The sequence below is a fragment of the Myiozetetes cayanensis genome, unplaced genomic scaffold (genome assembly GCF_022539395.1).
Source record: "Myiozetetes cayanensis isolate MyiCay16 unplaced genomic scaffold, myiCay2020 scf5-8, whole genome shotgun sequence".
In the NCBI taxonomy this organism is placed as follows: Eukaryota; Metazoa; Chordata; class Aves; order Passeriformes; family Tyrannidae; genus Myiozetetes; species Myiozetetes cayanensis.
In genome coordinates this window covers 22,028,509-22,053,347 of record NW_026087742.1, presented here as the reverse complement: position 1 = coordinate 22,053,347, position 24,839 = coordinate 22,028,509, and the positions used below count along the sequence as shown (strand labels likewise).

At 38.3% G+C, this 24,839-nt stretch overlaps 1 protein-coding gene across 17 annotated transcripts in view; it reads left to right on the top strand.

The window, feature by feature from the left end:
* Nucleotides 1–24,839, top strand: part of ZBTB20 (zinc finger and BTB domain containing 20) — a 476,987-nt gene that overhangs the window by 161,332 nt on the left and 290,816 nt on the right. For all 17 annotated transcript variants that reach the window (XM_050333923.1, XM_050333929.1, XM_050333928.1 and 14 more), the window contains one exon: nt 2,080–2,155. The gene's annotated coding sequence lies outside the window, so the exon portion shown is untranslated. The remainder of the gene's footprint in view (nt 1–2,079; nt 2,156–24,839) is intronic.

Here is a 24,839-nt window from a genome sequence, read left to right as displayed (position 1 = left end):
AGGAGAGGGCCATGTTTCCTTGTTCTCTACAAGAATTTGGACAAAATTTACTGTGGTGAAGTCCATGCACCAATTTATTCCTATTTAGGTCATTGGAATAGGGCTTCAGTGGTGCAGTCTGTATGCTGGCTCTCTACACAGGGATACATTTCACCCTCAGTGAATGCTCTTTGTTTTCTCAGTTGAGGTCAGTTTTTCATTGCATTCATTAGAAGAAATAGCTTTGGATTGTAAATACTGCTGCCCCTCTCCTTCCCTGCCAGCATTACAGTCCTGAAGATGTTAGAAAAGGGGTAAATTTGGAAGGGAAGGAAGGGAAAGAATTGGAAATCCAAAGGCTGAAGCTGTTATCACTTATGTGACAGTTGTGCTGTTGCCTGCTTTTGATGGACTTATCAGTTTTCTTGCCTGGGTTTCTCCCCTGTTTCTCAGTCTGACTACACACCAGTCAGGAGAAAGAAGGAAAGTTGTTTGATATAATGTCTGTGTAAAGGATGAAGAACATGTTTCTCAAATGCTTCCTTCAGGAAAAATTTCATCCAAGCCTATAAAGGTTATCTTGTGGCATCATCCTACTGCCTGTGTCAGGGAGCTCTTGTTCCATTATTCAAATACTCAAGAATTGTTTCTGGTTCTTGCTTTGCTGTCCCCCTCTGTGCTTTGTCTCCTGACCTTCAATACCTCTGATCTTGGCAGAGTGGGAAAGTTAAACCCACAAATAAGTTCATGAGCTCATTCTTGTTTGTGATATACATGTTTGTGTGACAGGATATTGTCTGATACAGTGCATTTCATTTTTAAACATGTGTGGATGGATTGAGAAGGCTCATATAACTCTGAAGTCTGAAGAACTGGATTTTTACTGATGGGAAAATAAAGGAAAAATTTTACTTAGTAATTGCTTCCAACCTGTGGGACATTCAAAATAAGTATTAGATTCACATCCAGGATTTATTTGCCGATCTCTGTTAGTGTGCTGCTGGTGAAGAGAATAGCTTGGACTTTGAATTAGATAAATTAGGCAGGTTCTGCTGTCACCTTTTAAAAATAAAATTTAATCAAGTTTTGATTTGTTCCTTTAAGGAGTCATTGGTACATTGTATGTGTCTGTGTATATTGCCGTATGGTTTGTTATTATGAGGCTGAATCCTGACAACTTATTGCAAAATTGGTTTAATTTATTATTAATATTTTTTGTTTTTCTCATTTCTCCTGGTTTTGGAGCCTTTATAATTAGATGTAATTAAAACCACAGGTTTTAAAATGCAATCTAACATTTAAACTCATATTTATGGTGCAACCCCTGGAGTTTTATTGTCATTCCAACTATTCCAACTGCATTTAAAAAAAATATATATTTTTTTTTTTTTGCATCTGTTCAAATGCTATGTCTACAGCTACCACTTCTTAATCATCTGTTTTGCACAGTAACGTGACATTTATTTTACATGATAAAAAACTGTGCAGCTTTACAGATGAGCTATTTCATATCCCTTAACAAAAGGTTGCAAGGGACCTTTTGCCTTGTACACTTTAAAACTGCTTTCCTCTTTTTGAACTTGTCTTTCTCTGCTCCTCCATGCAACAGTCTGAAAGTGCTACATGCTGTAGAACGAATTTTTAAAAATGTTGTTGGCTGGCATTATGTAAAACCATATTTTCCCTTTTGTTGCGTATGTTCTGGTCCTAGCAATGTCCTTGTTTTGCTGAAATTAACATTTTTCTCCTCACAGTCGTTGGTATGTGATGGTGTTTTTCTGTCTTCTTTAATTGTGATGCTTTTTTTTTTTAATTAGTATAAGGTTGATTGTTAAAATTAAGTGGCAGAAGGCTTCTTTCCAAGTTATTCTGAGATCTTTTTCTGAAGAAATGTATTTTGCTACTCTCAATTGCCTTTTTCCCCTTCTTCTTTCATTGCAAACTACTCTGGGAAGAGCTTCTTTTAACAAAAAAAAAAAAAAGCTACGCTTGACTGATAATGCATTGCTTTGGATGGTGAAACATTATGAAAGTTTAATTTTTAATTAAATCTGAAATACCAATTATAACTGAAAGAGATTTTAACCTGTTTCTTTTCAGACTGCCTGAAGTTACATTGTAGATGCTGAAATCACTGCACCTTAAAAACAAAAAGATTAAGCCGCACTGCGTTCCTGTAAGTAAAAGCTTTTCCGGTACCTTTTGTCCATATTTTTCCTCTATATGCATCCAAAGTGTTAGCACAGTAGCTGGTTTTGGATAAAGGTCAGAGTCCCCTTGAATAGGATTTAGAAGTTCAAAGGATGTTTTATTTAAAAATTAAAAAGGAACTTACATCTAGCAGATCTTTAATTTCAGACCACTGAATAGATCATTCTTTTCTGCTTTGTTTTGAGTATTATTAGAAATCCTGTGCATCTCTGTTTATTGACTTACAGTTCCTGTTGCTTTGTCAGTGAGGATTTCTGCATGTTGGTGCAGAGATAACAGAAAGTAGCAGAAGATTCCTTATAGCACAAAATAATAGTTTATTCTCTTCTTATGATGTCGTAACAAATTCTTCTCCTTTATACAAGAACAAAAACAAACAACTTTCTGATGACATCACAGGGGACTTCAGCTGCTTTAGGGTGTAGATGAAGGCAGAAATTCCTAATTCATCTGTGCTGTGACACAACAAAACAGTCAAAATAACATCTATGTCTCTCAGCAAGAAAGGAGTCTCTTTCTAACAGGAGAGTTATTCCATAAATGCAGGTCAGATTGTACATCACTCTGATCTACCCTCATTTAGAATCTGTTTATTGAATATACTTGGGTTAATAATTAAGATTTGGAACTCTAATGGCTGAACAACAGGCATGCAAAAGAGGATTGAAAAATATGGTATATTCAGATACTCATTATTTAATGAAATAATAAGTGAAAAAAAAATCCAGAAGCTTGTAGATAGTAAGAAAAAGATTGATTTCAGTTGAACAGTACAAAGCTGGGAAATATTACAAAGCAAAGTCAGTTTGTTTTCTTGTTTGAGATCAAAATGTGCAGTCTATAATGAAATCCAGAGCCTTCTTCCAAAGTGATGCTTTTGTACTTCAGGGCTAAAATATTTTAACTATTAGGTGGGATTTATCATTCCTTCCCCCCTTTTTCTTTTTTTTTAATATATTTTAATGTTTTATTGTAAACTAGCTAAAGGGTACAGTCACACTGTGGGCAACTAATGCATGCCCCTTCCAGCATGTAGTGCCAAGCATGACTCAGACAGGCAGATTGTGCCATTCTGGCTCTATTCCATTGTGTTTTTACATTACTGGCAAGGGCCATGCCATTGTGTTGTTTAAATATTGTGTATTAACTGCAGGCTGTGGCCAGTGAATGGTATTTAACATTTTCTGCTCATCATTGCTGAATATGAGCAGCTTCCTTGGCCACCAGAGGTTAACCTTGCAATTACACTGGTGAGCAGAGTTGAAAACGCTCATGGATTTGCTGGGTCCAGCAGCAATTTAAAGGGAGGTGTTTGGGTAAAAATGGGAGACCTCTTCTGAATCTGTGAGTACAGAATTTCATACTTGTCTTCTTATTTAGTGTGAACAACCAGGACAATTTTTTTTTGAAAGTAATTCTCTTTCGAAAATGCAACAGTGGAGTGAGGAGTGAATTTAGACAAGTTCTTTGAATCTTTAGGATCCAAATGGTCACTACCTATTTTGCCCTAAGGCAAAATAACAGGTAGCAATATATGAACCTGATGATTGATGCTGCCTGGAATGTGCTTTTTTTTTAGTTATATGAGACTCTAGGCTTTGGAGGGCAAAAGAAATACACTAGTGTAAAACATGGATAGGAAATTTATTTTTTTTTTTTAATATCAAGAGTGTCAAATACATCAACACAGATGCTGGGCAGCTTTCTCAAGCTTCAAGTGAATCAGTAGTCAAACTGGGAATGGAATATGGGATCATGACTCCCAAGTCTGTTCTGCCTAGTTCTTTCCATTCCATGAAGTAAAGGTCTATGTTTCTAATCCTCGAGTTTCTTGTATCATTTGCTTTAAAACAAAAAGCCCCACTTCTAAACTTTTAGCTGCTTCTAAGTTCTGTAGTCTTGGCATACAGCCTGTCTCTGGAATACAGAAGAACAAGGTGAAGAAACTTTTACATATTCACATGTATCCTGTAAAATGAGGATGAGATTCTTACTACACCTGGTGTCCATGCAACTCATTACTTGCCACAATAAAAATGATAGCACTTTGTTCTAGAGGAAGGTTTGGTTTAAGGATTTTCTTTGTTTTCTGTATGTTTGCTGTAATCAGATCTTTAATAAGGTGAACTTGCCAGTATGGCTTTCCTGTACTAACCCAAAAACAGCAAGAAGAAAAAGCAAACCATGTTCTGATAGTTTTGTATTTGATTTTTTTAACTGAAGGGTGGAAATCTTGCTTTTGGGGTAGGGATTTCTCTAAAGCAACTGATTAATATAAGATGGACCAAATTTTTGGCTAATATAAAATATGCTTGACTTGGTGCCTGGCATTAGAAGAAAATACATGTTCACAACACATGAACATCTGTCAGACAGCTGCACGAGAACTCATCTTTCTAAATGTGGTGCAGGTACACTCTTTATGGAAAAAGTCTGTGAGCTGATTTCTGTGTTGTCTGCTCTGTACTATCAACTGTGGGTTGATATCAAGGCAAGTAGATCCATTGAGGTCAATGGGACTACTCAAATACTTAAAGGATTTTAAGTATTTTGCTCTTTGCAACTGAGCCCAAATAGGATTAAGCCAAGCATTAAGAGCTACCTCTGCTCACGTTCAGCGTCTGCATGATTTTGGAATGAGACAGTGACAACGTATTGTTTGTGGAGAAGATTCTGCATGCATAACCTTGTAAACCTATACAAGAGATGCAGTAGATGTGCTTTCAAAGCAATGGTTTTAGTTACCTTGCCAAGGGCCGAGGGCAATAAAGATTATATGACATGTTATTTTTGTTAAAAAAGAAGTTGGTTTGTCCAGGTTTTAGCCTTACACAGCTTTGTGATCTGATTGCTGACCAAAAGATCCGATGTTCTAATCTTAATGGATGCTGGATCAATGAGTGACATTGGACAAGTCATTTAACTTTGCTGTGCCTTGTTCAGCAGATCACATTTTCAATCTGGTTCAAACTGATACAGCTCTCTGAACATTATTGAATTTGTGTTTGCAAAGCTCTTAGAGGATAAATAGTAACCATTGTTATTATTAATAAGTATATTGTGTTGCCAAATCACAATGGATGGAGATACAGCCTCTTGTGGGGGTAATTTTTCACAACTTGCTTATGCCTTTTTTTAATTCCATCACTCAAAGGTATCGAGGCCAACTCCAATTTACAGAAGTATTTCTCATGTCGCTCTCCCTACTGTTGAGTATTTTATTGTTTGTGTTCTCTCTCTGTGCTGCTGCTTCGCTACTTCCCTCCATGCTGAATTAACCAAACTTTATTCCCTTTTTTTTGGTATTATACAGCATAGGCATTTGTGTAGCCTACAAATTACATAAAGCAAATTCATTTTGTCTAGTGATTGTTTGCTGATGATGTATGAAACAGACAGAAGACAGTTTGAATTTTCATAAGTTCAATGGAGCTTGCAGGCATAAGGAAAGGAACAGGCAGAACCCAAGCCAATGTGACACAGTAAGCTGGCATCCCAGAGTGCAAGCTGCATGTGTAGCGTCAGGATGTCAGGGCTGAGAAGGGCTTCGTCCATCACAGTAGTGCTTTCAAATGAAGGAAGAGTTTTGAAGCAACAAACAAGTTACCATACCATGTTCTTCATAGTGCAAGAATCCTCACAGTTCTTGATGGAGATAGGATCTGTCCTTCCCTCCTGTAACTTGCTGTTTTAACTAGAATTTCAGGTCTAAGATGGGCTTTGAGTCCTGCAAATTCCTGGTTCTCGTTCCTCTGACAAACCTTAAGCCCCCATGAGTTTAAACCTTTTTCTTTTCTTTTTTTTCATTTCTTTCTTTTCTTTTTTTTCCTTTTCTTTCTTTTCTTTCTTTGTTTTCTTTTTTTTTCTTTTCTTTTTTTTTCTTTTTTTTTTCTTTTGATGCAGAACATAGTGGCTTGTAGCAACTGTGCTGCAAATGGGAAATAAGTATGGAAGTGCACTTGCTTTGAACAAAGATCAATGTCTTGGGGCTGACTGTCACTGAGGAATAGCATTAACAAAGAGAATTAATTTTGGCTTTTCCCCTTCCTATACCAAGGCATTAATCCAGAAACTCATGAGGATAAGTTCTGCCCTGATTTCTACCTGTGGAACCCCAGTGGAAATGTGGAGAGGTCAGAAATGTTTGTCAAGGCAGAAATTGTCCTGGAGTTAAAACTGCTGAGAAAGCAGAAACTGGTTGATTGTTATCTAACCAAGGGGCAAGAGGATATGTAGGAGTCTTACGTAGCATTATGTGCTTCTGAAAGTGTTGCTTTTGTTGTACGTTAAGGAGAATATGATTAAAAAAAAAAATAATCTAGTGAAAACTTATAATCAGGAGCACAGTGATTAATTGTTCTTCATGTCCACTGGGAGATATACCTAAAGAAATCAGTTCAATGAGCAGTGAAAATTACCAAGTCGTATATCAGGAACCATCTTCTGACTGTATCAACTGTAAAGTACTGGAATTCACAACCTGTAGGTACTGTGAAAGCAGGGGAAGTTTCTTTTTTAAGAAATGGCTTGGAAAACCATCTCTCAGGTTGTGGTAGAACTTCCCATAAGACAGAAGACCAGCCTGGATGGGTTCTGTTGCTCCCTGACATTCTCTGATTCAGTGTACTGTTTGGGAATATTGGTATGTGGCTAATACACTCCTGATTAATAAAGCTTAATGTTCCCAGAAGATCTCCAGGGTTCTCATTTTTCCATCCTCTCATAACTGAAACCATACTGTCTCTAAAAAGATTCAATTGGGCTGCCAGGATTTTGCTTTGATCCTTCTTTTTTTTAGAGAAGGACAGGGGAGGGAGTCACATAGATACCAAAGAACAAATTCTCAGTCACACAGAGTCTGCAGGGTTTCTTTCCAGTCAGTGCACAAATGCTGATTTGTTTCAGTTACTGGTTTTTAAAATTTGGATTAATGGAGACACTGCAGGTATTGTCTGATACAAACTCCTCTGACGCAGAACATGGAGACACTTGAAAGTTGCAAATAGGATTGATGATCACAGAAAATATGTAATAAGGCTGAAGTAAAGCCTGCTACAGAAAGGTAAAGGTCTCAGGAGATTGGGAGCTTTGTAATTGTCTCTGTTCTCTTATGATTGTCTCTGTTTTCTGAATTTTCATCCTTGAAAGATGTATTCACTTAATGGAACTGCAAATCTCAAAACGCAGTTGGCCAGCCTGAAAATTCTGTTAGTTCTCAGGTTGGTTTTAGTCAGTCTCATTTACAACTTAGCACAGAAAGGGAGTTGGGAATTATTGTCCCTCATGCTTTTTTTGTTTCCTTACAAATGTTTAATGTTTGGGGTTTTCAGGAGGTGGAGGGATTGTGTGGGGCTTTGGTTGTTGTTGTAGGTCTGTATTTTAAGGGCATCAGTTGTAGTGTACAAATGGGTAGAGTCAAGACATTTTTTCATAGATGGCAGCTCTTGTTTTTGCAGAGTAGTGGTCACAATAGATGAGGATAGGAAAATGGCTCTCCAGTGTGTGGTTGCTTTAGTATATAAAGGAGTATGGGCTGTGAATCACTCATATTAAAAAGGCATGGGAATATTAGCATTGATTCCCTGCATAGCCCTACTGTAGTAAGTTGTAGTAAAACCCTTCAGCATTTCACTGAAGATGTTATGGTGAAAGTGGAAAATCTTCCACTACATTTATCAAAGCATTTGCTAGTCTACTTCAAGATAAAATAAAGATTAAATATTATTGAGCAAGGAAGGTTAACTTAGACTGGAGATGTCATCAGATAAACTACAAAAGCTAAAAAGGCAACACGGACCTGGCCTTTTCCAAGCCTTGGTGTTCTTATTTTGCCCCAAACCAGTGTGTAATGGGAGGAACTCCAGAGAAAGGCACTGTGGTTATTCTATATTTACATCAGTGTCCCTGAGGACACTCGCACTGAATCATTTCAGATTCCAGAGTCAGATATAGGACAGTCTGCTGAATGTAAGTTACCCAAATTTTCTGGTCTGTTTTCTTAATTGGTATAAGTTGTCTAGCTCTGAATTTTATTGTAAAGGATCCCCTTCTTATTGCCCTTGTTTCCCACCATTGCACCTGCATCTACATAATAGATTAGAAGAGATTTTAATCCGTTGTGTCAAAATTCATCTGTTGTTTTCGACAGTTTCCACTGACATGAAAAAGATAAATATATTTGTTTTATTTATTTTTTTTTATTTTTAAATCATAATAAAAAATAAGTATTTGACTTTGCAAGATGATTTGGTGTCAGCAATAACTGAAGGCATCTCTAAGTCAGAACCTGCATTAACAAATTTTTTTAAACTGTTGCTTTCTCTGGCAGTTTTTTTTTCATTGTCTTCATAATGTTTCTGTAGAAATTTCGTTCTAGTTCATGTGGTGTTCTTACTGAAATTTTGAATAATGAAAAAATTTTGCAGAATGGAAGAGCGTTATCTGCTTTCTTTCAAGACTTGCAATAGTTGATGGAGAATCATATGACTCTTATTAGCAGAATCTTTTCAAGTCATAATTTTCTCAACATTACTTCACAACAGCAATGGTGGTAGTTGTCCACCAGTTGTGCACTATAATCTCCATGAATATGAACCAAGTCATAGTCATGCAGCCACAGTTCATTTAAGTGGGGTATAGTTTGCAAGATCAGACCATCAGTGGAAAAATCTGAGCCAAAGGCAGATGAATTCTTAAATCTTCCTAGCTTCTTTTTCCATTCATTAGGGTTTCAAGTGAGGAGGGTAATCTGTTTTGTCATGTCTGTTGCCCTGTTTTAATACATGACTAACCTTCTTATGTCTGTCTGAGTGGCTGTCACTTCTCCAGAACAAGTGATACTGGATTTCTGAAGCAAACAACTATAAAATGGTCATCCTTTGGGTCAGATTTAGTGTGTAAATGACAGCTTTAACCTGGATGCAGTTAGCGATTAGAGGGAAATTCTAATGGTCAAGGAATCACACAAGCCTGAGGAATGCAGAGAGAGAATGCTGAGGGATCCAGAAACCAGGTGACCAAGAAGGTATAGAATTAAATTAATCTATCATCTTGATGGAAAATATAGCAAGATTAGAAGTGAAAAATCCCTGAGTCAGTAGGCAAAGCTGCTATAGGTACTGATGCTCATGGATGGCACCTGAATATAAGAGTTTTGATTCCTCATACTTGTTTCAATCCTGCAGGAAGGAAGGGATTCTTCTTTTTACTTTTGTCGGGGCTGCAGTGCTGTTGAATTTGACTATGTGAAAATCAACCCAGAAATGATCCTGTTTTCTGGGGTTTTTTTCTGTCTCAGAGATTGAAATATAACTGCTTCTCAGCTTCTTTTGTGTGTGTGGCTCAGAAAATACTACTCTTTACATCTTCATCTACCCTTATTCTGATCATGCTTTCCATTCAAGAAATATTTGTCATGGTAAACTCTTGTTCAATTTACCAGTCTTTCTTATGCTGTGGTGGTTTCATGCCTATGTGCTGATACAGATGGCTCTAGAACAGCACTGAGGAAAACAATCAGATACTGGTACAACTCTAGATATCTAGCAAATATTTAGTTTCCTCTGGATACCAGTCATGGTCACCCCAAGTGTTTCCCTTGCCTGTCCAGGGAACTGTCCTTTGGCAAGGGTTCAGAATTTTTAATGTAGGAAGGTAATCACAACCAATAGGTGTGATTGTAATATATAAAAAATATAAAATCCTACAATGTATATGTTTTTTGAGAGGTATTGAACCGAAGCTTTGCATTCAGATAGTCTCTGAACTTCTGGGGTGCTCAAAATGTCATTCTTTTCTTGTATGTAAATCTTAGACTGTTACGAAGATGTGGAAATCGATGATGAAAGGACACTTTGCTAGTAGATCCAAAGCTAGATGCAATGACATTTAGGTACATGACTCCAAGTAGAATTCAAACCCCAGAGTCAGGGTCTTTTCCCAGTACTAGAGATGTATTAAGGGCAAAGGGAAGCATCTTGTTGGATGGTATTCAACCTAGAGGCAACCAAAGGGTAGCTCTAGAGACTAAAGACTTGGTAACTCTTCCATGGACAGGATTTTTTACTAGTAATATTTTTTTCCTTACTGCAATTATTCATGTCCTAGAGAATTCCAAATGTGCTAGGTACATTTTACTTTTTATGAAATTACCAGTTGTTACAATACATATTCTATCCCCCTATAGAATTTTCCTTTCATCAATATGAGATAGGCATAGATTTCCTGTGCCTTACAATGGTGGAAAACATTTCTGATGTCCTTGCATTGTCAGACTGTCAGGAGCACAGTTTTCTATGTGATTATCTTTATTATGATTTAATTACATTTAAAAGCATTTGATTTCTAAAAATCTCTTACTCTGCTTCTGTCATAATGTTTAGAATGTATCTATACCATACAGTAGTTATTCTTTAAGCTCCTTATGCCTCTATTTCTTGTAAAATAAATATACTGTTTAGCAAAATAGATGTTCCTTATTTAATGTGGTTAGAAGCCATTCCCTTCCCCGCTTTTATCTAGCCCACTTTTAATATGAAGCTTACAATCACTTCTTTAGTTTGTGGAGTTGATGAGGAACTAGGAAATTTTGTATGCAGTTCTGACAAACTGATCCTCTACTGGACTGGGGTTGGGTTCCTGCTTGAGTCTGGGGGTAAAAGTCCCAGTCTCTGTCTCAGTTTGTCTTTTTTACTCTGCATCACTGATATGCAAATGGGAACTCCTGCACTGATCTTTCTCAGTGTTGAGAGCTTTCAGAACTGAGTCTGTATTTGTCCTGTATTAAATATAGAAAAAAATAGTGGAGACTGTTCTGCACATTTGAAATCTCAGTCCTCTTACTTAAAGCTAGGTCAAATACTCTGTGTATTTGCAAGCATGGCACATATTTATCTGGCTAAATTGACAGCAATGGATGGCCATCCAACAAACAGGGTCTCCACTTAATGTAGTGGGATTTTCACCAGTTTCAGTGCTTGGAAGGTCAGTTTTTGTGTCTTTCACCACTTTGCTAATATAGCAGTATTGTTATACTTACTCCCCAGTTCATTCCTAATAGCCATATCATTAGGGCCTTTAGATTATATTAAGATATTGATGGTGTGGAGGACAAGACATAGTAAGAAGTTAAACATGAAATCCTAATGCAAACCTTATGGAACACAAATTATAGGAACAGGCATCTTCGATGCTGTTGTGCTTACTCTGGCTGCTCAGTGTACCAGTCCAACTTAAAATATGCTCTCCTCTGCCCAGTAGATCTAGACCAGTAGAGAGGAAAACAAATTGTGTCTCCTCTTCTCCCTGCTCTCCCCAGTTCATAACTACAATCCCACTTATCTTGTCAAAGTGAAGTTTTTATGGGGAAAAAGGTAACATATCACCACAATAACTTCTGAGCATAGCCTATGCCTCAGGACTTGATGCAGCACAGAAGGTCTTATTTTACCTGTAGGCCCTGTACAAATAGAAATGCCTTGAACAGTGTGCCGGCAAAATGTGAAATTAAACAAGGGCAAATGCACATTTATTTTATGTATAGTCACATTAAACAGACATATCATTTTTCTTTGGAAATGGCTGTTTCAACAAAAGCAAAATTACAGCAATTAAAAATGTAAGGAGGAAAAATAATAGTATTGATTTTGTTTTGTATGATTTTATTTTTTCTTAATTTCATGATATGTAAGTAGTAATGCATGTCACTGCACGTCAATCTGTTTGTTAGACTACAAGAGGCACTTCAGAAAGGTGAAGGTTCAGCAAGTACTAAGCTAATGCTTGGTAACTTTTTTCATTGCACAAAATACTGCTAGTTTTTCTACACTGATGTGCAGTAATGCAAATAGAAAAAAATGAAAGGGCTTACTTGGAAATTCTAATACACAGAACTTTCAAAACAAATTTATTTTTGGCTTTTTAATTATGTGGGAAGGTTCAGTATCACTTCTTTTTGAATCCTGACTTCAAAAGGAAATTAGAAGTCAAAATTTCTGCCTTTACTTGTAACTCTAAAATGCCACAGAAGGCCTGGTAGCTCACTAGCAAAAGGAATCATAGAATCATAGACTGCTCTGAATTGAAGGGACCCCCAAGGGTCATCAAAGCCCAACACCTGGCCCTGCACAGAACCACTTCAAGAGTCACACCCTGTGCCTGAGAGTATTGTCCAAACACTTCTTGTTCTCTGTCAGGCTTGATGCTGTGACCACTTCCCTGGGGAGCCTGTTCCAGTGCCCAAGCACCCTCTGGGTGAAAAATTTTTTTCTAAAATTCAGTGTAAACCTCCCCTGGCACAACTTCATGCAGTTTCCTCAAGTCCTGTCACTGGTCACCAGAGTGAAGAGATCAGTGCCTGCCCCTCTTCTTCTCCTCACGAGGAAGTTGTAACTGCATTGAGGTCTCCCCTCAGTCTCCTCTTTTCCAGGCTGAACAGACCAAGTGCCCTCAGCTGCTTCTCACACGGCTTCCCCTCAAGGCCCTTCACCATTCTTTGTTGCCCTCCTTTGGACACTCTCTAACAGCTTAGTGTCTTTCTTATATCGTGGTGCCCAAAACTGCCACAATATTCAAGGTGAGGCAGCCCCAGGTCAGAGCAGAGTGAGACAATCCCTTCCCTGGACTGGCTGGCGATGCTTTGCCTGATGCCCCGCTGGACACGGTTGGCCCTCCTGGCTGCCAGGACACACTGTTGACTCATAGACAACTTTCCATTGACCAGGACCCTCCCCTGAGGCACAAGAAATAAGTCTGGGATCTATTGCTTTTTGAAATTCTTTAGGGTTGTTGCTCAGAGAAGTTGTGGATGCCCCATCCCTGAACGTGTTTAAGGCCAGGCTGGATGGGGCTTTGAGCAACTTGATCTACTGAAAGGTGTCATTGCAATGTCACATGGCAGGGGTTTGGAACTAGATGATCCTGAAGGTCTTTTCCAACTCAAATAATTTTATCGTTTTGAAATTCGATTTTTATGATTTTATGAATTTCTAATGCTTCTTGTAATGCTGTGAGCTGCATCTCTCTCTCTAATTTTCCACCATCATTCTTGTGTCTAGGTACATAGAATTCTTTCTAAAAGAAGAATTGGAGTATCAATCTCCCTTTTTGCTGGCAAAGGCTACTACAATACATAGTTGAGACTTTCTTCTGAGTGCCAGAAGGAATGACTATTTTGTGGACAGATATTGTAGTAGACAGAAGTATTGATTGGGTTTCATTGTAATAAACACTGCCAGATGTTATCTCAGTGTGTACTGTTTGCATTAGTAAATAAATAAATCCTCCAGAGCACAATTATTCTCTATAATGTTTTTTCAAAAGCTTACTATTGTCTTACTATTGAACTTCCTCTACTTTCTGTGCAGTTTGAGAAACTAATTGGAGCATGTGAAGCTAATTGTGAAATTCAAATCCTGCTCTAGGTTTGGATACCATGTTAAGGTCAAATCTGGCATGTATAAGTGATACCATTTTTTACTTGAGGTACTCTTTCTTCATCTGAGACTTTCTCCTGTAGGAAATAACTGAATAGATTTTATTCACTTCTGTGTTACTATCCACACTGGTGAACATGTTGTTATGGGAATGTATGGTAAATGTCTGTGTCCTTTGATGCTGGGTAAAGACTCTCAGCTTGTGGGTCACTTGTTACACAGAGTGATGGTCAGATACCAACCTACTTGTTGTCATTGAAGAAGATGGTTAAATGTCAGTGCTTGAAGCCCAACATGCCAGTTATCAAGTTAAACCAGCTGAGTAGCAGCCTGAGCTTCCTCAGAAACCAAGAACACTAAGAGTTCAGGTTCACTGATCAAACTGTGAAAATCACATCAAATCAATGTGAAAAGCACACTGGTGCACTGCACATCATCACAGCGCTCAACATATCAGCGTGGGCCTGTGTGCAGCTCCTGCATGTAAGCTGGTCTAGTGCTACCTTTTTCCTCACAATAGGCAAGGCAGATTGAAGTGTACTTTGATTTGAGTTCTCTCTGATTCCTGATGTTTTCAACTTTCCCAAAAACACAGAGCAAGTTCACAAGTGGTTTTTTGATGTGTAGTCAGTGTCCATAAAAATTAATGTAAAAAGACAACTGAAGTTGTCTACTGGGAATTCTGAAAAATAATTGCTTTTTATTTTCACTGAAACCATACCTGAAATAGTGGTTCCTTGCTCTGCTGGACTAATGTAACTTGTAATTTATGATTTTGAGTGTTCAGTGTGCTGAACACTGGCTTCCACTGAGATACAGGTTCTCTTGGCAAGTTGGCTCATTCTGGAGCCTCCCTAAAACATACTTAAAACAATTAAAAAGGTTTAGAAGGAAGCAATGTGTATTTGAATTCTCTGCAACTGAATCAGCATTATTAACCTTATGACTCCTAAATTAAATCATCATTCTCTATGTCAGCTCCTAAGTTTAAATTCATATAAAAGATGTGACTTTTTTCCAAATTCTTAATAGTTTTACTATTTTTTGTCTGCTTCTTATAGTTTAGCAGCTGAATTTAACTGTACTTAGTCTGTCTGCTTAGGTATACTTAGAATTTTTATACATTTTACTGGAACTTGCTATGATAGAAGCATTTATGTGTATATGTATTTACAGGTATACTTTGAAGCTTGTAAGGCTACTCCCTCTCAAAAATTTTGTTTTGGACAAGGGTCATCAAATCATTTTCATTTTTCATTTGTTAGTGTCTTTTTCTTCTTGTTGGTAGAAAGGGAAAAGAAAAAAAATTATTGAAGGGCAAAGGAAGGAGAAAATGTCTGACCTTCTCACCAACTTTTTCTTGTATACCTGAATACTTTCAGTGATGCCTCTGAAAACTTTGAAAATAACTACTTGCTTCCAAAACTCCCCATGTAAAATTAACAACACTTGACCATTTTAAAGTCAGCTCATCTCACTTACCTTTGAATAGTCAAGTGCACGTCCAAACTACAGCCACTGAAGAACAATTTCAAGTTGCCTGCAAACTTGGCTCATCAACTGTGCACTTTTCCTGTTTCTAAGGTAAGGAGATCAGAAGTGTGAAATGAAACATAGCACAGAGGCACCCAAGTGCAGATCTGAAGGTGCAATCTGCATTGGCTGCCCTTCAGCACAGATGGTGGACAGACTTAAATCTACTGTTGAGTCCTGAGATCCTTACCCCTCTCAGGTTAGCAAATGTATCTAACGTAGGAAGCTGAGTAGCTAATTCCCAAAAGATTTTAATGATTCATGATCCCTAAAAGAAGGAGCCATGAGAAATATGCCGGAGCATCACTATTTTGTTGTACGCCATAGGATGTTTGTTTAGTGAAATAGCTTTGCTACTAGCTTTGTTAATCAGTCAGGTCCCAAATAAAATAGAAAGTGCAACACAGCACTCCTCAGGTTTGGTCTTCTGCAAAATTAAATGCCCCATTTATTTCTCTTATCTAGGCAGGAAAAATGGACCAAATAATGACCAAAGCCTGCACTTACTCTGAGGCTCTTTTGATTTTAAGGTTTAAGGATTGCATGGACTTGCTGCTTCTTCTTCAGGAGTTATGATGGAAAACCTTTGCTGTATTGTCCTCTCCCCCTGTCTCTCAGTTCTCAAGTGATACAGGGCCACAACACAAGACAGCTCCTGGCTTTGCAGAAGGTTAAGACTGCTGAAGTCTTGGAGAACCTGTTCACACTTCAGGTGAATGTTGCAGCAACTAGCTGACGGTGAATTCAGGTTTGTTTCCTATTTAGTAGATAGATATATATGTGTTTCCTTGCTCCACATCTGCATGGAACAAAAATACCTTGTTTTTTAGTGATTGTTTCCCAGGATAAGGTGGGACGTCTGTTTCCAGGACCAGTTTGGTTTTTGGCATCTCCCCTGTTACTGTGTGCAGTGATGCCGGTTAATGCTCATTGAGGCAGTGGATTTGCGATTCTGGTTCTTGGCCTGAAGTGGATTAGGATTCATAAAAAATAATCTCAAATCACAAAGCCACCATGGGAGGCTTATAGCTTCTGTGACTATCTCACTTGGACTAGATTTGAATCAGCAATCAGAAGGTGAATGGTTTTGTTCTTATCCCACTGCCAGTTTCCTGAGCTAACATAATCTGAGTGTGTGTGTCAAAAAACTTTATTTTCCAATTGAATGCATCCATCCTTTAAAAACAGGTTAAAAAATAAGAGACAAAATGTAAAGGAAATTTAACATCCAAAACTACAGTGCTCAGGACTTTCAAATATATGTAAACATCAGTTCCTGCCAAGTTAGTCATTACTAAGAGTTGTTAACACGGGGGATTGATTGAGAGAATGATTGTTGCTGTAGAATGATGATTTAATAAGAGAAAAATCTGATAGATTTGACATGCTACATAAAATGTGCAGAATGGTTATTCTTTGGTAAATTGCAACTTTCGTTTATACCCCTTACAGACGTGTTTGTTCTGTGCCTTGCCGCATTCCCCTCTTTTTTTCCTGTTATTCTCTTTAATTGCTAGAAATCATTAGTATTCACCATTGTTACACATGTTGCCCAGAAAAATATAAAGGCACCCCATTTTCTTTCCACTTCTTGCCTGCTCTCTCACCTTCATCTGGTCTGTTCTCATGTACTCACCTACCTCCTCTGGTGCTCAGTAGGGCACTGCAAAATGTCCTACTCCCCATCTTGAAAAGGTGTCTACCAAGAGCTCAGTTTTATTAGCTCTTTGCTAGCACTGTCTTCATATACACCCACTCCTCACTGTTCTGGCTGATGATTATTTATCTGTTACTTAGTCCTAACAAAATGCTTGATGCTTTATAAGCCAGAAAATGAAGGCTGTCTCAGCTCAAGGAAGTTGTACAGGACAAGTTGATGAGACAGCCCTTCTATTGTTCCCATCTTTACTGACCAGCTGTACTCCGTCCTTCCATTTCTCAGCAATAATTCATGAGAGGTTGAGTTGGGTTTTTTTCATTCTGAAATGACCAGTGCTACTGTGAAGATCCTATTGCAAGATCCTATTGTTAGTGTCTTTGGTCTTCTGTAAAATCTAGTGGTTCATGCAGGCCATGCCCAAGTAATAGTGATCACCTTGATCTGAGCTGCTGCTGGGCCCTCTTTCTGCAGATAGGGTAGTCTGGTGTCACAGGCTGGGCCACAAATGGTCTTGGGCTAGCCTTGGTGATTGTACTCTATGAATAATAATAATAAAAAATCCAATCCTAGAGTCTGATTACAACAAATAAATTCCATAACACTCTCTGCACTATATCTGTTGTCGTGCCAAAGAGCATAACATAAAATGACTGAGAACAACAGCAATTCAAAACAGCAGCACACAATAGTGTAATTGGACCCCAAGCACATAAAAATAACAGTTTAAAAGGAAGAAAAAAAGGCAAAAATGGGACCATGGAGTGGTATCAGGGACAGTGTCATGAAACTGTGGTAAGATGCATGAGCCTAGTAGAAAGAAAAAGAGGGGGTGGGGGGTGAGTTACTTATGAATCAGTACAACTGTGCTTTGTTCTGCATGAGTGTTTTAATAGAGCAAGTGTAATATAAGGATCAGGTGGGCTCGTGGGAATGGAACAAAAGGTTTTGTAAAATTAAAGCAAAATAATTATAGCTCTAGGTGTAGAGTGAGCACACTCCAGCAGTTGATAGCAAGAAGCTGCTCAGAACAGAGAAGGGAGGAGGAAGGAAGATGCAGTTGAAAAGGTTTTTTGGTTTGTTTTTTTTTTTTTTAATACGTGCATACACACACACACGTACATATATATGTGTGCATATTTAACACAAAAAGATTCGTTTATGTACGTTAATAACAACTTTAAATCAGTGACAACTGTATGCAACTTCAGAAGTGACTAATATACCCCACAAAAGAATGCATTAAAATGAAAATTTAAGGAATAATCTCAAATTTATTAATTAACAATGACAACCAAAAAAAATAGCAGCAGAACATTGCCTTTCTAAAGGAACGAAGGACTAAAGTCTAAAACAGAGACTGTCCTATCCTGTGGGATTCAAAGATGTCCCTGCCATAAAAACCCAGTGATGAATATATGCAGAGCATTCAGTATACTAATAAAACAAACTCAAAGTTCTAGAAGTAAATGTGATCATGGAGGTGTCACAAGAAAGCTGGCAGCAATGTATTGTGTTACGTCTCCCATATTAGGGCAAAGCATTCTGCTATGCTCTCTTGCAGAAAAAGCTGTTTTCTACCTGAATTTGAGAGTAGTTTTACAAGCAAGATGAGAACTTGGTTGATCACAAGGTGGCCTCCCTGTATCTACTTGTGTGCTTTCTCTTTTCTTTACTATCTGCATATATATGTACCAAGTGCATGCAGATTCTGTGTAAATGTAGAAAGCAAAACAGAAACCTGAAAGCACGACCCACACTTTCTAAATTGCTGATTGTCCTAAAAATGTAATTAAAGAGATGTCCAGGATCCGGGAATGGAGAGACTGTACTCGGGTGTGCATTCTTCTTCTTAGACATTTGCTGTGTTAGGTTCAAAATGTTTAGAATATGCTCCTATTTTGGGCAGTGACTTCCCAGCAAATAAATTATTTTTATTTGTAGATATATTGAAAGAGAACGAGCTCATGAATTTTAATACCAGCCCCATTAACTCCCCATGGCACCTGTGGGTTAGGATGGGTTTCTTTCTGTTTATGTACTGCTGTATGGAATGTAATGAGGAATATGATCAGCTACCAGTGATAAAATGAACATAACGTGAGAAACGGGTTTTATTACAGGACTCAAATTACTTCCCTTCTGTGGTGGATGGTTACTGATGGGCAAGACAATTGCACCTTGTTGTGGTGCGTGATAGAGTTTGTGGAAAGGAGGTTCAGCGTAGTCCACAAAACTATAGTTGTAGGCACAGCTACTACAGATGGCTGGCGTGCAAGATAAGGCCTTGGCAAGGGAGGGGGACAATTAGCCTGCCTCCCACCACATTTCCCCTTATTCTGTAGTCAGATTTCCCTTATTCAGAGTTTGTTCAGGGTAATTGTTCACAGACAATATATTTTTGTGCTCACGGTGCAATCAGAGGCTGTTCTCACTTGAAGCAGAGCACATCTCTTAGGTAGTGCTTTCTGCCAGAATGTGGAGGCTGAGATCAGAGTGAAGCTTTATGAGCTCCATTTGGTGCTTTTTACTTCCGTCTTGTTTCTCTCTCTGCAGGGGATGTGAAACTAGATTTGTCCTGTTTCCACAGCAGGGTTTTGGTTTATTTTGTTTTTCCAAAGCATTTCATTCGGTGGCGCAAATCCAGAGGAGAGTGTGTTGCAGAGATGGATTTGAATGTTAGACAGAAAGAGTTGTGTTTAATAAACTCTTTGTTGTAAATTATAGAAACTTGAGAGCAGGAGACCCCTGTGTAATACAAACATTCTGTGGCTAAATTATCGTTTTAAGTATTTGCCCTGTAACTTAAAGAGCAATAAGACAAGGTAACTTTGCTAAAATGGCTGTTTACGGGGTCTGAAGCTCAAGCCTGAAATTTCTTTAGTTTTGGGTACTCTTCTCAAACTCTTTGCACCTTCCATCTGCCTTTGTCTTTCACCTTAGAGGTGGCTAACAAATAGAACTGAGTAAAATACAGGACTAGTTAAAATAAAATTCAAAACCCAAAAACAACAAAAAAACCCCAAAGTTTTATAGGCTTTTAGAAAAAAAAAAGAAAAAAAAGAAAGAAGATACTTTAGTAACATGCAGTACTTGAAGACGATAGCCCAACCTGCAAACAGTTGGGCGTGTAACTCGCAGTATATTTGCTGCTACTGCTTATCTCCTCTGTTCCTCTGCTTTTGAAAACTCCTTTCTGTATCATAGCACAAACTACCTATCTGTATGTTGATCTCATTTTGAAATGATTTGTCAACATGAGTCTATTATGAAATTAAAGGTCAGTAAAAGGCCAAGCATTCTTTGGGGTAAGCACTGCACACTAGAAAGGGAGAGGTCAAGAATGGCTCATCACATCCAGAGTCTTCAGATGTGCCTCATGAGCTGTGCATATTCCTCCTTAGGAACAGAGACACTGTAAAGCTTCAGAGTCAAGCCCTCATTCACAGCAAGACATATTATGCCAGTATCTGTCACATTCCAAGTCCTTGAAACACTATTGAAGTCAGAGAATTCAAAGTCCCAGATTCTTGGCTTCTTTTGAGATCAGCTCATTTTCTTCCTTGCCATTCTAGTAAATCCGACATACATACATGCACATGCATACTTGTGTAGACATACTGACATCTTTCCAAAGCCTGAAATTCAAAAAAAGGGAACAAAAGCATGGTTTTTTCCCCTTGTCCTGTCACTTTCTGACAAAAAAAAGAACTTCTTAGGTTGTTTATATTCCAGCTTTATTTTCTTTCATTTACTCTTTGCTGGGAGCAAAGTCTAAAGGATTAAGACAATAGCAGTCCTGTGCTATATTTGTATATTATTCTATATATATAATATCCAGTATTTGGATACTAAACCTATTCTAAATTGTACTTTAAAAAAAAAAAAAGGTAATATTTCTACTTCTACTCAGAAAAAACTGATATAGTGCTGCTCACATTTCCCTGGTTTTCCTCCATCTATTTTGGATTTCAATGAGCAGTAGTATACAGGCATCTGTAAGGACTACTGTCCCTCTCTTTGCTCCTTTGTCTGATTATACTTTTCCTAAGTCTGTAGGAGAATGGATCCAGTCTAACTGGAGAATTTACACCCTGATTTTCTCATAAGGCAGATAAGTTTTTCAGTTAACAGTAGGGACAATTTCTGGTCTTATTGAAGTTTCTGGCAGTTCTCCAGATGATTTGTTATGAGATTTGGCCTTGAGAAAGAGGATCAGTCACACTCATCTCCTTTTTATTCTAAACTAGAATGACCCATATCACTGCCCAGTGATTGCTGCCTAGGATACTAGCAGTGAATTTTTGGAAAACGATCAAAAGTTCAAATATATGCAAGAATGCATGAAACCCACTGTCTAAGAGACCAGAGAGAATGCAGTTTGCCACAGCAAAATACGTTGTTTAAATAGAACTAAATAAAACTGGAAGCTTGTTATGAAACATCATCTCTATCCATTTTATTATTTTTTCTATATAATATCACTTCAGGATGAGGTCTGGAATGGTTCTCTCAAACCTAAACTTACGTATATGTTTCACTGCTTTTTCTAAAATATTTTGATTGTAGAGTACTATAAATGGTGCAAAACAAAGTCTCTTTTCCAAGTTCCCTACAGTGAACAACTTTAGGAGCATTTAGTTTTAGCTTGTATTAGGACTTCATGTCCTCAGAGAACAGATTCTTCCCCTTTGATCTCTGAATATAAAAATCACTGTTTCCCAGTGGTTACAGATCACTGGGGCCCAAGAGAAGTGCTGGGGAGATGCTGAACAAGGACCTTGCAACTCCAGTCTGTTTCCAGCATTTCTGCTGGCTTCTTCTATATTCGTAAAAAACTATTAGTGGTGTCTAGTAATCCCTATTTCTGAAATTAATTTCAGACTACTTATGTAGCTTAACATCATGCATTAAGGAAGGGAAAAATAATTTTTAAGAAATAGTCATCCTATCTAACCTTATCATAATTTCTTTCATGTTTTTAAGTGTACAGGTAGTCTGCAAAGTAAATTCACAGACATATGATTCTGTGTGACTGTATCTCCTATTCAGTGGCCCTGCCTATGGGAAACAAGTTGATCAAAACTAATATTCAAACCCAGCAGTTTTCCTTGTCTTTTGGAGGGAAGGAGATGTAGGGGGTCAAAAAATTACAATATTTCATTACAATACAGTTCTGTGTGCAGTAGAAAGCATTTCACTAACACGAATCCAGTTGCTATCTAGAGTTTTTCCCTTTGAAAATTTCTTGTAGGAGGTGAATTTTCCACTTGGTTTGACTTTGCTGTCAAAAAAGTCAAGCTGATTTTTTTTTTTCCCTTTCCTTTGATTATTGGAATAAAATGTTGAGAGTAATTAAGACAAGGAGAGTTTTAAATCTTGTTGATTTGGGTGTTTGTTTGGTTTTTTTCCCTTAATTCCTAACCTGGTAAACAAACTGCTTGTATCCATCTTTGCAGAGGTACCTTAAAACCCCTGTGCTGAAAGTATAGTGTAAAAATACCATTTCTCACTTCAGAGACAAAAGCACTTTGATGACCTTCAAACCTCGTGTGTTAAACTTGCAAGTAAAAATCATGTTTTTCATTATTTTTGTTACCTCAAGGTTACTTCAGGGCTAAGGTTTCCTGTGAAGATCAAACAAGAGGGTTTTTTCTGTCTTACACATCCTCACTTATGCCCAGATTATGCCCTCTGTGAAAATACTAAACCGCAGACGTTGTGGCCTTGAAGCTGTAGGGAGGATTGCTTGGTGTTATTAAGGCTCTGATCAGCAGAGCAGACCAAGATCCGGCTTCTCCTGTCTGGCTCAGTAACCTTGGAAAAGTCAATAATATATTTGTGCCTACATTCCCGAGCTGTAAAAGGAAGGGGATGCTATTTCCCTGCTGCAGAGGCACTTTAAAGATAAACCTGCTCTCTGAAAGTTATGGTGAGTACTGGAAAATGTGCATGTGGGTCGGGTTCCCAGTCTGCACCCGGTGGCGTATTTTTGTGACAGCACATGGTCCTGAAGATCCCCCAGAACATTTTCTGTGCTTCAAGGCAATTGCAGCAGTCTTCTCTGCTCCTTCCTGGGCAGACCTTGGCAGCAGCTGCTCTGGGAAATCTCCACATCTCCCTCCCTATTGCATGGGGCTGTTGACACCGAGGAAACTTCTATGTGCTCCTCTCATCTTTGCAGGATGCAGTGAGTGAGCTTGCCCAGCCTAGCTCATTAATTTGGAGTTTTTGATAGCCTTTGCGGGGTGAAAGTGGTTGTTTTAGAGCAGCAGCGTAGTGCTGCTTCTGTGATTTATTATCTGCAAATGCTTGTGTTCCTGATACATTTCTTTTTAAATGTTTTGCTGAAGCCTTGTTCACATAGGCTGATCATACGTGCCCCAGATACAAACAGGAAGACAAAGTTTCCAGTTCCATCTGCTGCAGTCTAGAACAATTTTATCCACCATTCACTGGGGGAAAGCAATTCTGATTTAAATGGCACATAAGCTGTGCATTATTATTCTGATAGGATAAAGTATTGCAGTTTTTTCCTGGTGGGTTTTTATGTCTGAGCTGGAAATAACTGCACTGCATGAACTCTAAGTGGGGAAATATAAAACAAACAAAAAAAATACTTGAGAAATAGCAGAGGCTGGAGCTGTACATCAGTGATGTCTGCTTAGCATCTGGACTGCTTATTAAATCTCTTTTGAACAATTCTTCAACCAAAATACCTGACCAGCTCTTCTCCAGCAGCTTGCAGCAGAGTTAGGCAGGAAATCTCATCAAAAACAAACAAAAAAAAAACCCAGCCAAACAAATGCAACTCCCTTGGAGCCACCACTGTTTGGAAATGAACAGTTAACAAATGCAACCTTTTCACTGATGCCCTAAATTCCTTTGTCACTTAGTAACAGCCTGTACAAACTACGCCTCCACGCCTGACCTAGGTTATATCATATTGCCATGTTGTAGGATAATCTGTTGTTGAATGTGTACAGAAAATTATTTTTAAGATCCATTATATTATAATGAGAAATTATATTTTTTCACTAAATAAATGGTAAGGTTTATTTAGGGAAAATATCACTTCAGTGTAGAGAGCAAAATAAATATAAGTTCACGTGATATGCTTGGATTGAGAGATGTGTCACTATGTACCTCCTTAGCTTCCTAACACTGCTAGTGGGAAATGGTGATAGCCTTTATCTCCTCACTCAACTGCAGTGGACCTTGGTGCCTGCCGGGAGACAGTTTTCCGATGAAAAGCTTTCTATAGCAAGCTGTTTCTTACTAATCGTCTTGTCAGTTGTCCTTAAAGCATCAGTGCCTTAGGTCAGGTTTGGGGCACCGTCACACCTTTATAATCTGTGGGATTTTAGTAGAAGTAGCTCAGGTTTCTGTCAGTGTTACTGACCAGAAGCTTGTCTGTTGATTTCAGTAGGAATTTACCTGGAAAAAGACGTATCATTAAGCAGCTGCATTTTAACTGTTCTGAACCAGCTGAATACTTTATATTATCAGGTTAACATACTTAAATGTGAGTTTAATTTGCTTTTCTCTTTTCCTCAAAATTCATGATTTCTGAGAGTTTATTGTTTGGAGGTCTACTTTCTTCATTTCGAAGTAGCTAAAGATGCCCAGCAGTATCTGGTGTGTAGTTGTAGTACACATTATGTAGGTAAAGCAGAGAGTTAATTCAGTGCAGAAATGGGATAGAGGTGTTAGTACTGGGAGCTTTTGTGGCACAGAAAATAAGCACCAAGTTGTTTTGAGACGAATTTTCCTCGTTAGAGAAAAGCACTGCAGCACGCCTGTCCAGCTTCGGGAAATAAAAATACCTCGGGAATTGACAGCAACTAGGTGCTGCAAGCGAGGGAGGAGACAAACGTGAGGTTAAAACGTTGGAGTGACCATGTGGCCGTTTTGCTGTCAGCTGGATTTGGAAGGGATTCCTTCCGAAAGCGCGCGTTGAGGCACGGGCCGTGTTTCATCCCTGGCGCTGGAGCATCGTGCCCCGTGAGCGCCCGCTGCCCGGGCTG